The sequence below is a fragment of the Carcharodon carcharias genome, chromosome 4 (assembly GCF_017639515.1).
Source record: "Carcharodon carcharias isolate sCarCar2 chromosome 4, sCarCar2.pri, whole genome shotgun sequence".
Taxonomy (NCBI): Eukaryota; Metazoa; Chordata; class Chondrichthyes; order Lamniformes; family Lamnidae; genus Carcharodon; species Carcharodon carcharias.
The window spans coordinates 135,792,449-135,808,999 of NC_054470.1; the positions used below are offsets into that span (position 1 = coordinate 135,792,449).

The 16,551-nt window shown below is 46.6% G+C and overlaps 1 protein-coding gene and 1 long non-coding RNA gene across 2 annotated transcripts in view; one reads left to right on the forward strand and one right to left on the reverse strand.

Moving 5' to 3' along the window:
* Positions 1-16,551, forward strand: part of mctp1a (multiple C2 domains, transmembrane 1a) — a 733,548-nt gene that overhangs the window by 52,731 nt on the left and 664,266 nt on the right. The gene's annotated exons all lie outside the window — the stretch shown is intronic.
* Positions 3,828-16,551, reverse strand: part of LOC121277450 — a 58,503-nt gene continuing 45,779 nt past the window's right edge. The window contains exon 3 of the long non-coding RNA XR_005942882.1: positions 3,828-4,391. This is a non-coding gene — a long non-coding RNA (uncharacterized LOC121277450). The remainder of the gene's footprint in view (positions 4,392-16,551) is intronic.

Consider the following 16,551-nt stretch of genomic DNA (forward strand, 5'->3'; position numbering starts at 1 on the left):
AGCCTGCCCACCTTGCGAGAAAGTGCTACAAAGGCAGGATTTTCATTGCCGAGGGATGGGTGCAGGCTGGAGTTGAGCCAGTCGACCCACGAAAAAGTTTGGAGGCAGATATTTAAAAAGCCCGTCTTGGTGCTATGGGTCTTTATCCCAGTTAAAATGAAAACACACAGGCCTATAGCCCCCACCCCTCACTCCTCCTCACCCCCCACATACTCCCCATGCATGCTGCCTCATGTCCCCTATGCCAAACTGTGTCCTTCCAGTCAACCCCCTGTGGCCCTTCATGCCCCCCAAGCTAAGCCCTGCCCCCCACCCTGTCCCCATGGACATTCATGTCCCCTATGCCAAACTCTGCCCTTCTACTTACTTCCTCCCCATTGTTCCTCATGCCAAGCTTTGGCATTTCCATGTCCATTGACCCACTATGTGCTGCCTAGAACTAACAAACTCTGACAATAGGACATGTAAACAAAAGCTTTTAAAAGAATAATTCATTCATAGCTTTCTCCTACGTTGAAAAAATTAATTTTACTACAAGTTAATTAAAGTGTCACTCATCCAGACCCTTTGAAGTATCAATAATAAACATCATAAACGCTTGAAACCACTGAACCTTGTGTAAACAAACATTGTAAAATTGGCAGCAGAAACCAGAAAGCCAGAGTTGTCAATCAAGCACTGTTTTCTCTGGGGCGCAGGTATTTCCACAGAGTAATGATTGTCTGGACTCTCAGTCAAACATACATAATAAGGCTTGCTTGTGGGCCCAGACATTCATTGCTCATTGAAACAGCTGCACCCCAAGAAATCCCAACAAATCATTGTTTGACAGCTCAGGGTCTCTGATCTCTGTTATCAGTTTCATTACGTTGTTAAATATTTTTGTGGTTTTTGTTATTAACACTTGTAAGTGGCTCGAAGATTGACATTTTTATTGGCTTGGAGTGAAATGACTTTATTTCAACATAGGAGAAAGTTATGAATGAATTGCTTGTTAATTTTATTTTAACACATCCTACTGTCACTATAGGGTTCATTAGTTCTAGAGGGTATATAGTGGGTCAATGGGCATGAAAGTGTCACAGATTGGCATGGGTTGTATGAGTGGAAGGGAAGAACTTGGCATAGGGGCCATGAGGAGGACCTTTTGAACAGGCACAGGCGCTGAATGGGAATGCAGTTAGCGGGTAGGCGGGGATCCAGGTCGGCTCAGATGGACAACTGAAAGAGCCCCAGCAGGTAGCATTGAAAACAGTGAGATGAGTGTGATGGATGAAGGCTCCTTGTGCTTAGGAGGGTGCTTGCACAAGGCTCTGAAAGACCCTGCCACGCACACACACTTCTCCCTCCTGATTCATTCCTGGTCCAACTGCATGCAGCTGAACAGCTAGTGGGGCTGGGATGCAGCAGGAGGACTCATGAAGCCTGTCAATGAAGCTGAAAGAGAACATTACATATTATTCAGTGAAAGTGAATATACTTCCAGATTATAAAGTGAGCAAAATGTGTTCACCGGTGCAACCACTTGTGACCAAAATTTCTTGACTTTTCTAGGCCGACCACTTCATCTAGGTGCATCACTCAGGGATGGAGACAGCCTGTGCAACGGTTGGCCCTATTGCATCTGATGACTTTGGCGTGCATCCTCTGGAGAGCCGAGGCCTGGAGGGCACTGGTTTTTTTGGCTGTCCTCCTCTGGGTTAGCTGCTCCCTCTGCAGTAACAGAGGAATGAGGTTGAAGGGGTCACAGCCAAAGGGCGTGGACAGTCTCTGAGATTCCTGAATGGATGACCCAGGGGTATCCAGCTGCCGCGTCTCCTCCCTTTTGGTGCCTGAGAGCCCCAGCCTGACTCCTTGAAGGGAATGGGCACCTGGAGCAACATTGAAGTGCCCAGTTTCCTCCTCGTGTTGCCACTGCTGGAACTCACCCATGGCTGCGGCGAAGAAATGCAGGTCTGTGTGCATCTCCCCATTCTGCTTGACCAGGGTCTCTATGGCATCCACCACCCTCCCCATGCACGCAACTCGTGAGCCACTCTGTGAGGGCTTCTAATAGCTCTGCGTGATGTTCTCCCACCTTCTGCTGACTCTCAACAACGAGTTGGAAGGCCGAACTCAGAGGCCTGTCCCCTGACTTGAGCCTCAGGTGCCTCTTCCTCTTCCCCAACAGTCCTCCAAGTGCTGGGGAGCTGAGCTGAACCTGCTCCCTCCTGCTGTGACACATGTCTGTTGGCGATCACAAGATTGTGAACCTGAGCCTGCTCTACATCTAGGTGCCAGCTAGGCGGGTGTCTCTGTGCTGGTGCAGGATGTGGGTAAACACTGTGATGAGTCTTCCAGGCTGCTTATTTCCAGCTCTTCAATGGAGGAAGTGTCCTCTTTGCTAGAGGTGAGGACCCGGATGGAGCTGAGGGACTGGCTGAGGGTGTCGGTCGCTTGGCAGAGCTCCCTGTGAACCAAAGTAGAGATAATTAGTGCATGGCAGCAGGGTCAAATGCAGGAGAGAGAGCACTCACATTTGCGTTCAGAGGGATGACGTGGTGCAGGATCCTCACATGGGTGTTCGCCGCCAACCTCACCGTCGCCACAGAAATAACCCATGTCCTCACCTGCCAGCACAATGACACGCTCCTCAAAGTGAGTGAGGGGCCTAATATCGGCCACTCCACCCCCTATCTGGGACCTCTCCCTCCTGTTGTGAGCCAGTATCTCCTGCGTGAAAACAGATGGAGAGTGTGTGTGCAGGAGACATGCCACAGCAGAGGATAAGGATGTGTGGAAGTTTGTGGTGAGCGGAGGATATGAGCCTAATGGAGATGCCAGGGTGTGTGTGAGAGTTGGTGGTATTGTTCCTGAGGTGTGAGATCCCTGTGGATGTGTGATGGGTTTGAGTGTGTGAGAGTTGAGTGATGAGGTGGCTGGTGGAACGGATGAGAGCATTCATCCTTGTCCTGCACTGGATGGCTGACTTCCTCTGTGCTCCAGTGCCACCGCCTCCCAGGCCGGGTTGGTGACTCTGGTGGACCTATTGCGGCTAGAGTGGGTGTGGAGGACATTGCAGCAGTCCTCAGTGGCATCCCAGAGGTGTCACTACATATCGGGGCTGCTGTCTTCCTGGCTTTCGGGGCCATCAGTTGCCTGGAGCAGCCCTGGTCTGTAGACGTGAAGTCTAGAGGCTGTGCTCTGGTGAATTTTAAATACGGCGCCTGAAGTGCGGAAGGGTTGAGGTGACGGCATGCAGGCAAATCCAAGGCTGCACACCAGCGATCCAGTGTATTTCCCATGCATCCATGTTACCCAGGATGCTCTGGGAAGCGGATGATACAGCGCAAAAAATCCATCATTGCGGCTGGCGGAAAAAATGTCATTTTTTTATGCCCGCAACTGCACTTAATGCAATTCGGGGAAAATTCAGCTCAATACCTGGAGTGTCGTGTGCAGTTTTGGTCTCCTTACCTAAAAGGATATACTTGCCATAGAGAGGGTGCAGCAAAGCTTCACCAGACTGATTCCTGAAATGGCAGGATTGTTGAATGAGGAGAGATTGGGCCGACTAGGCCTGTATTCATTGGAGTTTAGAAGAATGAGAGGGGATCTCATTGAAACATATAAAATCCTGACAGGAATGGGCAGACTGGATGCTGGGATAATATTTCCCTTGGCTGGGGTGTGTAGAACAAAGAGTCAGTCTCAGACCATTTAGGACTGAGATGAGGAGAAACTTCTTCACTCAGAGGGTGGTGAACCTGTGGAATTCTCTACCACAGAAGGCTGTGGCCACCCAGTCACTGAATATATTTAAGAAGAAATTAGATCAATTCCTGGACTCTAAAGGCATCAAGGGGCATGAGGAGAGAGGAGTATGGCGTTAAGATAGAGGATCAGCCACGATCACATTGAATGGCGGAGCTGGCTTGAAAGGCCAAATAACCTACTCCTCCCGTTTTCTATTTTTTCTATCCTACCAATTACTTGAAAACAACTATCAGTACAAGCCTGGTTTAAGGAATCTCTTATTTTTTCTACCAGCCATCCTCCTGACCATTGTGAGTGAGATTGCTAATTTTAATACTGATTGGAACTTTTCTACTTACTGCTGAATTATTTAAAATATTTGCAAGATTGAATACAGTATCAAATTTAGACATAAACTAACAGCCATCCGCCCTATGGATCAAAGGATTTGGCATAGGCATTAGAAAGCAAGATTTTCCCATTTAAATTGAGGAGCTGATTTTTTTGTTCATGACATGTGGATGTTACTGGCCAGACCAGCATTCATTGTCCAGTTCTAGTTGCTCTTGGTGCCTTCTTGAACCATGCCATCCTATGTGGTGTTGATACATCCAGTGCTGTTAGATAGGGAGTTCCAGGATTCCTATCCTGTGACCCTGCAACAGAATTTAATAATATTAATAGCTGTATTTATTTCAATGCAATGAAGGAAAAACAATAGCATTATATTAAATAAGATGACTTGAATAATTTAAACTCTGAATTCCTGTTTAATGTGTGCTTTGTTTTGTTTATATTACATATGTTGCCATGATTGAATTTGAATTTCTTCAGTGCCACTTTCTACATCCCGTTCTAGACAATGGCTGGATGATCCATCACAGTCCTTCACTTACGACCACAGAAAATATATGGCCCGCAAATTTGAGAGTGCAGGATTGGGGGTAAGAGTAGGGTGCAAAGTACATTCCCTGCCCTTGAATGTTGGGGCCCGAGGCTCCCCCAATTTTGGGTCTTCTATAGGGTTGAGCTTCCCAACGAGCAATGTTGGGAAACTCATTTGCGTGTATTAGCATCTCGTGCGTACTCATTAAAAGGCCACCTCGCCAGAATTAAGTTTGCCGACCAAATTAACTTCCTCGCCAGCGAGAATTTAGAACGTCAGTTTTATGATTATATATAAGGGTCCTGCACCTGGGGAGCTTCACCTCTTCCACAGCTTTGATGTCAGTAGATGCTAATTTCACCTTCTCAGGGACCTCTCATAACTTCACTTATATCAAGTGCTGGTAGCAAAAGCTGCACCAAGGCTGCATACAGGAGGAAAGGGATGGTGGGGGAAGAGGGTACCTGGAGATGGGCTGGAGAAGGCGGATGGGGGGAGGTTGGGAGGGAGGGCTGGGGGAAGGGCGCGGTGGGAGAAGGCACCTGGGGCTGGTGAAGTGGGGGGGAGGCGGTGGTTGGGAGGAGATGCCTGGGGATGGTTGGGGGAGGGGGAGGGGGAGGGGTCAGGAGAAGGCGCCTGGGGATGGGGGTAGAAAGTGTCAGGGGATGCGTGGTGGTGGGAGAAAGTCTCTGGCAATGATGGGGGGGAAAAAGTGTCTGGGTAAGTGGGGGATGTGGAGAGAATGTGCCTGGGGGAGCGAGTGTCGGTGGGGGTTGGGGGGGACGGGGCGGTTGGTGTAGAGGTGCCTGGAGAGAGTGCCCGGGGAATGGGATGGGGGCTGAGTATTCGTGGGGAAGAGTGGGGAAAGGGTGTCTGGGCAAGGGGCTGGGGTAAGAGTGTGTCCATGGAAGGATGGGAGAATATGTTTGGGGAAGGGGATGGGGAGAGTGTCTTAGAGGGCAGGATTGGTGGTGTCAATGATGGGGTCCTGGGGATGAATTCAGGGTACTGGTGATAGGGAACAATCACAGTCAGAGAGGGAGTGGGATGAGGTAGGGTGGCAGGTTCAGGGTGAGAGTCTGGTAGGTGAACTTCTCACTGGGTGTGTCAAAGAAGGGGGACAAGACAAGTGGCTTGGATAACAAGAAGGAGCAGGGTCAGGGTGGGCATGGGGATGGTAATGGATGTCGGCTCTGAGGGGAGGGAAGGCTTGTGGAAGCGGATTGTAATAGGGTTCAGGGTAACGGGGGGACCTTCAAGGGTGACAGTGGAGGTGGGGGGGAGTTCAAGAGTGACAAAGGGGAGAGAAATGGTGATATTGGGTGGGTCTAAGTGATGAGGGGAAATTGGTGGGTCATGGGATGGGCAGAAGGGTGTGGACCATGTCTGGAAGGTGTTGTGCACCACTTTTCAAATCTGACCTTGACCACTCAGTCAGTCAGTGAGATCCCTTGAAGTGTGAAGAGGGGTCTGTTGGGTGGGTGGAGTTCAAGGTCAGCACAAGTGGCTGACTAAAGAGCCACCCTAATAATTAAGAGGCAACTGGATGACAACTGTGCTCTGTTGTGTTCTCCTCTCTATGGTGAAGGTTTGTTCCTGACCCATGGATCTCAATATTGAGATCTCAGCAAGGTGTTGAGCAGCTGTTCCTTCTGTGCCATTTGCCATCTGCTGCAGTCAGAGGCAGCGACGAATGGAGGGAGGGATATGGATGTCTCCAAAGGCACGGCTGGTGGAGGGCAGCCAACTTGCAACTCCAAACATCCATCCTCCCAGGTGAATGGTTATGGCTGACAAGGGTTCATGTGGTTAGTCTTTGTATGCTGCCATGGCAATGGTCTTTCTATTGAATCTTGAGGGTAATGGAGGCAAGCCGAATAGTGTCAGAGGGAGGCTTCTGACACATGTCTCTCATCATCCTAGTTAACAAGAAATGCCTGCATGCATTGTCATGTATGAATGGAAGGAACACCATCGTTGGTCTTCCAGAATGTCCATCACCTGGAAGGGGTGGGGATGTCATGCCAGGCAAAGGGCTTAGCATTGGCCTGTTACTTTAAGATGGAGGGAATTCTGTGAAGGACATGCTCACTAAATTTATCACTACAATTTGTTCATAGATCCACTGAGGTATCAATGATAACAGGCTGCAGGTGACCCTGCCTTTCTACTGGTTCTCATCCAGATGAGGAGAAGGCGGGCCCAGTGCAGGTTGACATCGGGCCAGGAGGAGCAATGGTCTGATTAACAAGAGGGCAGCAGGGCCTCAAGAAGGTCAAAATGCTGGTGATCAGAGTCCATTGCAACAGCAAGCATTGTCCTGACTATGGTGTATCGCAGGGGGTGTTCTTAGCTAGAAATGAGCAAAGGGCAATATTAGAGTTGCCTTTGTATGTCCCAGGATGTGGTTGCTCACAGCTACCAGCTTCTCCAGCATGAGCTGCGGCTGCAAGGACTCTGGAGAAGTCATGCGGAGCTCCTGGCCTGCATTGAGTGAATAGCTGTCAGGGTGCCCTTAAATATGGCAGCAGGACCTTCAACACCATGAGGTAATGGCAGGGCAGGTGCTTTCTGCTACCCCGCCAATGCACAATTAATAAGCAGAACAGTGGATGATTGTACTTGCTCGGTCATTCTGCTGTCTAGTGGGAATCACACTGACTTTCCCACCCACCACCGGATTTAGACTCCAGAATGGAAGATCCCACCCATGAGATGGTGGCCTTCTCCTGCCGCTCCCCAGGAAAAAAAGCACTCTCCTCTCCCTTATGGTCTCCAACATTAGATTCAGGTGGGCATCGATGAAGCGAGGGTCTGCCTTGCCCCAGGTGCCAGGCCTTTGGCTTCCCTGTGACATCTTGCTTCCCTTTGGTTTTGTAGGAGGCTTTGAAAAAAACCATAGCGTTCTCCCTTCGGATAACCAGCAGCCCCAATGATGGCTGTGTGGGTTTCTATATCAGTCCCACAATTCACCTGACCAATGTCTGTTCTAATTGGACAAGAAATCTGTCATCATGCAAATTATGGACTCACCTTGTCAAAATCTTAAATTCAAACAGGTTTTCCACGTGCTGGAGGCGGGTTACTGACCCGAAAACTCTAGGGCTAAAATTCTGTCCTATGAACTGACTATGATTATGGGCAGAATTTTGCCATCAGATGGTGTGTGGGCCCCACCGCCTTGGCGGCGGGTGGCCAGCTGACCCCGGCCATTGAAACAGGGTCTGCCGCCATTTTAAGTGGGCGGGCCAATTAAGGCCCACCCAGCAGCATCCCAGACAGGAAGCGCATAGCGCTTCCTGTGTGGGAGGGGAGGGATTCACCATCTGTCAAAGTGCACTCTTTCAGGCATGTGCACTTCTCCCTGAGGCAAAGTCCTGTCTCAGGGGAGAATACTGACAGTGGAAAAAACTTTAAAAATAGAAACATTAAAAAATTATTAACATGTCCCCCTCATATGACAAAGTTACATGAGATGGGACATGTTAATAAAGAACACACAAACTTTATTAATTATGTACAAAACGGACATAAAACTTCATCCTGCCAGTGGATGAAGTTTCATGAATAATTGGAGCCCGCTGGGGCTCCTGGCCTGCCCACCAGCCTCAAGATTGGCCGGGCAGGTCTTTAATTACTTTAACTAGCCTGTCAATGGCCCCAGTTGGCCATTGACAGGTCAGCGGGTGGACAGTTGATTTCGCTATCTTCCCTAAAAATTTAAATGGCCCGGGATGACAACGGGGATTCCTCCCGATGTCATCTCGCATCATTTTCCTCTTGGCGACCGGGCCCTGCCCCCAAATCGCCGAGGGGAAAATCCTGGCCTATAGAACTGGATGTCATCAGAGCCTATTGTGTTACTGCTGATTTTTTTTGTTTCACTTTGCCTTATTTTAATCAATCTCTGTTTCTTGTTTGCTAACAAATAGGTAGTCAACAGCTTTCTTTCGAGATTACAGTTCTAAAGAAAAAAATGTTCACACCAAGTAAGTGCTCCATAGGTCATTCTTACTGAAGTACTTGCCTGTTACTTACGTTCGACAAACATTCTCATGAAAAATTCAGAGATAACTCATCACTAATTCTACCAGATTGCTGTAAGCATTAATAAAATTCTGTGGCAAATAAATTATTCAAAAAAAATGGATGAAGCAGTGATATGATTTCATGCTTACACCATGTGCTGAGGGCAAAATCAAGTCTTCAAGTAGTGATTTATTAATATCTGTATGTATCTTTTGTTCCAATTTCCTTTCCCAAATCTTCTCTTATACTTGCAAAGTGACATTGATAACTAAGGTGGTGGGTGGCAGAGCAACATGGATAATCTGAATCGGCAGCTTTCCTATTTTACACTTTGCTCGATTATCTTTTCTATCAGTCAATTCGATCGTCTCCCCCCCCCGCCGTTGTAAAGAAACAATATGATAGGGGAAAGGTATGTTATAAATCCTTAGCCATTATTGGGAGCCTAAAAAGAGGTCAAAACAGATGTGATGCCCCATTCCTTCCAATACAGGCAGCATGCCAACATCATGCTGCGTGCTAATTTGTATGATTATTCCAGCACTAAGAGGGTTTTTTCAATACACCAGTGGTCTTTTGCTGCGTTTTGTGTGGCAGCATAGCTTTTGCTGTATGCATGCTGTTTATGTTGCGCACTGGTATCATGAGTCATGTCATCAGTGGATAACCCTTGTCCCACGTAGCCACCCTTTGGTTTGCTGTGATGATTCAGATGCTGATGGTGAGTGGGCTGCCACAGAGCTAAGGCAACATGACTGCTGCAAGGATACAGCTACCTGTATGTTATGCTGTGTGTGTTCACAAGCCACCTGGACGTTGAGGGAATGGAATCCCTCTCAGTTGCACATCTCAGAGTTGGCATGTGGTGCCTGCAAAGCGACGTGCATGCACTCAATGGCACCCTGCACCTTGGGTAAGCTTGCAATCCTTGCAAAGCCATGTACTTGCCATGCCTGCTTCTTCCTGACAAGAATGTATTGTACTCTCTTAGAATGCAAAGCCTTGGTGATTACAACAGTGGCTACAATTCAGAAGTACTTCATTGGCTGTAAAGTGCTTTGAGTCATTATGAAAAGTGTTATAGGTCATGAGAAGTGCTATAAGAATGCAAGTCTTTCCTTTATGCAACAGTGAATGGCAAATTGAGAGATGTTGCAAGTATTGCCTTCTCCAGCCTGGAAGGAGCCAGTTACATTAAAGATCATAACAGTGGTCATCTTCACAGCCACTGGCAAAATTGTCCTCTCCCTGATCTGAGACTACTGTTGTGGCTGCAACAGGTCGAAGATAGAATGGTTACAGCACAGCAGGACGATATTTAGCCCATTGTACCAGTATTAGCTCTCTTGTAAGAGCGAATCACCCAGTCCCACTCATCTGCCTTTTCTGTGTAGCTCTGAAATTTTTTTCTCTTCAGTTAATTATCCAATTCTCTTCTGAAAGCTTCAATTGAATCTATCTCCACCAAGTAGGCAGTGCATTCCAGATCCTAACCACTCGATACATAAAAAAAGTTTTTCCTCATTTCGCTGTTGCCCATCACCTTAAATGAGGAGATAGTGGCCTAATGGTAATGTCACAGGACTTGTAGTCCAGAGACCCAGGCTAATGCTCTGGTGACATGAGTTCAAATCACATTACGGCAGCTGGTGAAATTTGAATGCAGTTAATAAATCTGGAATATAAAGCTGGTTTCAGTAATGGTGACCATGACAACTATCATTGATTGTTGTAAAAACCCAAATGGTTCACTAACGTCCTTGAGGGAAGAAAATCTGTTGTCCTTACCTGGTCTGGCCTATATGCGACTCGACCCCACAGTAATATGGTTGACTCTTAACTGCCCCCTAAAATGGCCTAGTAAGCCATTCTGTTCAAGGGCAGTTAGGGATGGGCAACAAATGCTGGCTTTGTCAGTGATACCCACATCCCTTGAAAGAATAAAGAAAAAAATATCAGTGTCTTCTGGTTCTCGACTCTTCTGCCAATGGGAAGTTTCTCCCTATCAACTCTCCTCTCAACCTTCCCTACTCCAAAAAGAACAGTCCCAATTTCTACAATCTATCCATTTTTTTAAATAATGGAGTATAAGTCAATGTGGCACATAAGACAACCCCAATTTTTTGATCCTGAAAATCATACTTTTCCATATACGCAGCATATAAGTCAACCCCCTTTTAGTTGTCAACCTCTATTTTTCACCCCATAAATGGATGTTTTACTTACTAGCAGCTTTTGACTGGGTGCAAGTGATCTATCAGGCAGTATAGGCTGTGTTGCAAAGATGCATGGGATTTTAAGACACGCCCACACAGAGCATACCCTGTATGGTGAATGACAAAGATGACGGCCACCCACACCCATTCCTGTGGTTTTCTTTTATACTAGATCACTTTAAAACTGTTTAACATTTACTGGGTAAATATCAAGGTAAGTCCCATGGATCCCACCCTAGTCCCTGAATCTAGCTTAGAGTGGGAGGCATTTGCAGAGGGTCTCGAGCATCAGGGAATTGCCCCCCTGAAGTTTAATCTTCCCGGGTAGTTCACATGGAGGTCCTTATGCCAGGACTTCCATGGGGTCCAGATTGCCACCTTCAGTTGTTTTTACTTGCCATATAAGTCAACCCCTGCTTTGGAGGGATTTTTCAAGTCTTCAGAGATTGACTTATATGACGACATCTACGGTAACTGAAGTTTCTCATCCTTGGAACAATTCTAATAACTCTTTTCTACATCCTCTCTAACGCCTTCTCATTCTTCTTCAAGTGTGGTGCCTGGAATTGGACAAAATACTGCAGTTGAGGCTGAACCAGTGTTTTATAAAAGTTCAACATAACTTCCTTGCTTTTTTACTCTATGCCCCTATTTATAAAGCTGGGATCCCATTTGCTTTATCAACTGTTCTGTCAACCTGCCCTTTTACCTTCAAGGATTTGTACACATATACTCCCAGGCCCCTCTGCTCCTGCGCTCTCTTTAGAATTGTATTATTTATTTTGTTATTGCCTCTCTTCATTCTTCCTACCAAAATGGATCACTTCATTGTATTCAGTTTCATCTACCAAGTGTCATCCCATTCCACCAGCCTATGTCCTCTTGAAGTTTATCACTATCCTCCTCAAAGTTCGCTATACTTCCACAAATTTTGAAATTTTGCCCTGCACACACAAGTCTAGGTTATTAATAGAGATCAAAAAAAGCAGTGGTCCAACACCAACCTCTGGGGAACCCCACTATGGGACAATTTTTCCAGGCTCCGGATTGTTGGAGACCAGATGTACAATTGAAAATGTGCAACAGGACCTGTGAAAATCCTGACGCATGGACCTACGTGAGAATTGCCTGGGAAGTTTAAACTTCAGATGGGCAATTCCCGGCTGTCCAGGACCGTGAAATTCTCTAAGTAACTAATCCACATTTGTCCAAGTGAGTGTAAAATTTGTCCCGAATTATCGTTTCTAAAAGCTTTCCCACCCCTGAGATTAGACTGATTGTCCTATAGTTGCTGGGATTACCTTTGCACCCTTTTTTGAATAAGAGTGTAACATTTGCAATTCTCGCAGTCCCCTGGCACCACCCCTGTATCAAAGGAGGATTGGAAAATTATGGGCAATGCCTCCACAATTTCCACCCTTACTTCTTTAGACGCATCTCATCGGGTCCTGGTGACTTTATCAACTTTATTAGAGTCAGACCAACCAGAACCACCTTCCTTTGTGCTAGGTACCTGGACCTGGACCAGGTCTGTTCTCACCCCGCTGAACTTGGCCCTCCCCAAGGATTGCTCCTTGTACTTATCCATAGCCAACCCAAAGCTTTATATCATGATCACTGCCCCTTAAATGTCCCCTAACTAATACTTGATCTGCATGACCCACCTCATTGTTTTTCCTCACTGATATTACCTCCTGGTTCCTACCCCACTGCAAACTTAGTTTAAATTTTCCCCAATAGCACTAGCAACTGTCCTGCAAGGACATTTTTCCTGGCTCTGTTCAGGTGCAACCGTGTCTCCTACTGGCTTGCTTCATGCTGTTCTGCTCCAATCTGCTCCTGACCTACTTCACATTTCTACCCTCAGCTCTTGGCCTGCTTCACACTGCTGCACTCCCAGCGTGTGCCACCTGATTTCAGTGAGGACCTCTTTGGTGAAGCACAGATATCTAACACACTGTTGCTTGATGAGGTTCAGATAGGAGAATTGCACCCTGAACAGTGAATGGATATTGCCTCCTGCCGAGATCCCTTCTCCACCTCCTCATTGTCTCTCTTCCAGCAGCTTGTCCTGCTTTCTGTCTCCTTTGCTCATTCTCCCTGTCATGCTGCAGACCAAGGGGGAAGCAACCTATTGCGCCTGTGTTGGGGAGCCAGTGGCTTGTGCAGAATCCTTGAAGTCAGGACAAAGTATTTCAGCAAATCCCACACCCTCCCTATAGATGTTCACAAGTTTAAAGAATTCCTTTAGCAAATTACAAATACTTCCACAATCATATCAAGAAATCAATCAGAGACGAATCTTTGAATGATTTGTTTAAATATGGCCGGTTGGGGATCCTTCCAGACGCTGAAAATGTGGTCAGCTGTCTGTTTAAGAGTCAGCGTTAGCTGGATATCAGAGCTCTAAAATAGCATTGCCAGCATCAAATTGGCATTATCTTGCTGATTCACATCACAACCTACCTACTCTGAATACTTCCACTGGAGCAGGAGGGATTTGAAAATGAGAGTTATGTGTCAAGGCATGGGGAGACAATATAGGTCAGTGATGATATCTGATTGGACGGGGTATGGGTTACTGAGCAGCATTTTCCTGTTGGTGAGTTTAGGGGGTGGGGGGGTGGCCTCGCCGAGGTGTAAAATGACGCACGATGATGTCACCGCATGTTATTTAGATTTTCAGTTCGGCGGGCGAGCATTTGACTCAGCTGCGCGCCCGCTGAACTGTCAATGGCCACTTAAGGCCTTTAAAAAAGTTATTAACCCCATTAATGGACCTGCCTGTCCAACCTTAAGGTTGGCAGGCAGGTGAAGAGCCCAGGTGGCCTTCAGAAAAAACATGAAACCTTACCTACGTCAAGATGAGGTTTCACAAGGGACTTAAAATGTATATAAAATTTTAAAATGAAAGTAATTGACATGTCCCTGCATGTGCAAAAGAGCACACTCACGGCTAATGGAATTCCCCCCGCCCGCACAGGGAACGCACAGTGCTTCCGATTGGACATCACGCTGGAAGGCCCGCCCATGTAAAATGGCGGCGCACCCCCAACTGGGTGCTCCAATCGGAAATCTGCCCGCCTGCACTCGCACAACCCCTTCCCTGATGGAGGGAAAATGCTGCCCACTGACTTTTGAACAGTTTGTAGGCTGTGGATGGGAGGTCAGCAAGGAGGGCATTGGAGAATTTAAGACTGGAGGCAACAAATATTTGATTAAAGACTTGAATGGCAGTGGGGGATGAGGTACAGGTGGAGGTGAGCACTGCTGTGGAGGTGGAAGTAAGTGGTCCTATTGATGGACAGGATGTGGGATTTGAACTCTGGATTGAATGAAATGTTATGGTTTACATGATTTAATTCAGGTCTTGTGAATGCTGGGAAAGAACATTGACTCACTTACCAGAACGCCTTAACACAGACCAGATTTTATGGTGAGGATGACACAGAATTCTATTTGTATTTATTCTTAAAAGCTAATCTTCCATCCAGATATTCAGGCAACTTTTTTTTTAAGGAAATGAAAACTGAAAATGCTAGAAGTATTCAGCAAGTCAGGTAACAGCTGTGGAGAGAGAAACAGAATTAACATTTCAGGTCGTGTGATTTGGCCCGAGGCTTGTGAACAGCCTTCCTGCCCAGGGGCCACTTGAGGCCCTAAGTAGCCACCAGTCAACCAATGGCATTCAGGGTGGCTGCCCAGCAAACTCTGTTAGGTTTGCCTGATGCCTTTTGGAGGGGTGCAGGGGGTTGGGGGAGGGGTCAGCCACTCAAGATGTCATATTTTGACTGACAAGCCCTGTGAAATTTAAAGTTTTATCATGTTAAGGAGGTTATATAGATACTAGTTGATGTGGTTGTTTTGAAAACTTCCTTGTGTTAAAAAAGCCTCAAGTTTTTTTTGGAATATCTCATTACGTTAATTAAATATTGCAGTAGCCAGTTATGGTGATAAATTCTAATAGTGCCTAAATATGGACTTTATCTTCTTTTAAAACCAGAATTTGTTTTAAAACATAAAATGACTCCTGGCTCATATTTAGCAGAGTAATTAGCAACTTTCCTTCCTACATACATCTGTTGCTGTGTTTTGGTAATAACACATTCTCAGTTTTGCCACTTTTTCAGATGACTAGCCTTTTACTGTGACTGAAATAATGCTCTCTCAGCTGCTTCACAGGATCCATAGCAACTTGGTGCCTGGAAAGTAAGAACAGAGGCAGATATTCATCTTGAATGATAGCTTTTGTTGGAGGATCGAGTGTCACTAAAAAGTGCCCACTGATTGCCACCCATTCCACACAAATTTATGAGGGATGTCAGAGGCATTGTAAGTTATTTAGACTCCTAGGGCAGAATTTTGCCCTGTCAGGCGTGGCAGGCTAGCCTGGGAGCGGTCAGGAAAGTGACCGCTGCCCATGATCGGGGCCCGACCGCAATTTCATACTTGTGGGCCAATTAGGGCCTGTCCAGCGTGAAACGCACACTGCAGCACTCAGCGCTGCCTGTGTGTGGCGGGAGGTGGGGAGGAGGGTGAGCACAGAAGTTCGTGCATGTGCACGGGTGCCTGCAGAAAAAGATGAAATTTTTTTGAAACTAAAAAAGGAAGACCTTAAAGATGTGAATAACATGTCCCCTCATGTGACCGTGTCACATGGGCAGGGTCATGTTAGAAATTAGTTTGAAAGATTTTTAATTTTTAAAAATGTCTGATTGAACCTTATCCCGCCTTTGGATGAGGCTTCACAAAATCTCCAAAGGCCGCTTGGCCTTTTCACCTTCCCGCCAACCGTAAGGTTGAATGGGCAGCAAAAGATTTAATTTAATTAGATCTTTAATGGCCTTAATAGGCCTGTTAGTTGTTGGCGGGTGTGCTGCCGACTCCCGCCCCCGTCCCTAGACCGAAATATCGCACAAGTGCGCGATGATGTTGGGTTGCTCGCCCAAAGCCATCGTGTGTCATTTTATACTCATTTGAGTCGGGTGCGCACCCACTCGATGAGCACTATATTCTGCCCCTAGAATCTTGCAGCACAGAAGAAGACCATCCAGCCTGTGTGCTGGTTATTTGAGAGTGCTATTCAATTAGTCCCACTCACCTACTCTTTCTCCAGTTCAATGCTGTTTTTTCCTTTGCTGTTCATCATTCCCTGAACTGTACTCTATTTCTAGAATAGATTGTGCTTTATAGATTTGGAATTTATTATTTGTTAGGGTGTTGCTACTTTTGGGTGAACTTAGTCTGGAAACCCTGAAAATTTTCAGGAGGGGCTGGTGGAGAGAAGTTGTTGGGTCCACCCCAGAAAAGAAATCCTTTGTGTTTCCGGTGTCCTGCTGGGTTTGGCCCCATGACTTTGCGCTCCAGTTCTTGCTCCTAGTCTGAACACCTTAGTAGGTTCCATTTCAGCCCATTTTTGCAAAGTATGCAGTGAGGCTATGCTGACCTTCCATCAAGTCGCAACTGAGACCTGGGATACAGAAACTCCCAAATTTAGAGAGTTCCCTTTCTCGCTTAGGTCATTAACTTTGTAGAAGCAGGCCAGGCTTTTCCCCAACAAGGTCACAGGAAATACTGACCCAGTATTCCACCCTATTCGCATCCCAGCTGAATTTGAAGTCCACTAGAAAAGCTGAAAAATTTCAGCCCCATCTGATAAGATCATGGATATCTCATCATATTTAT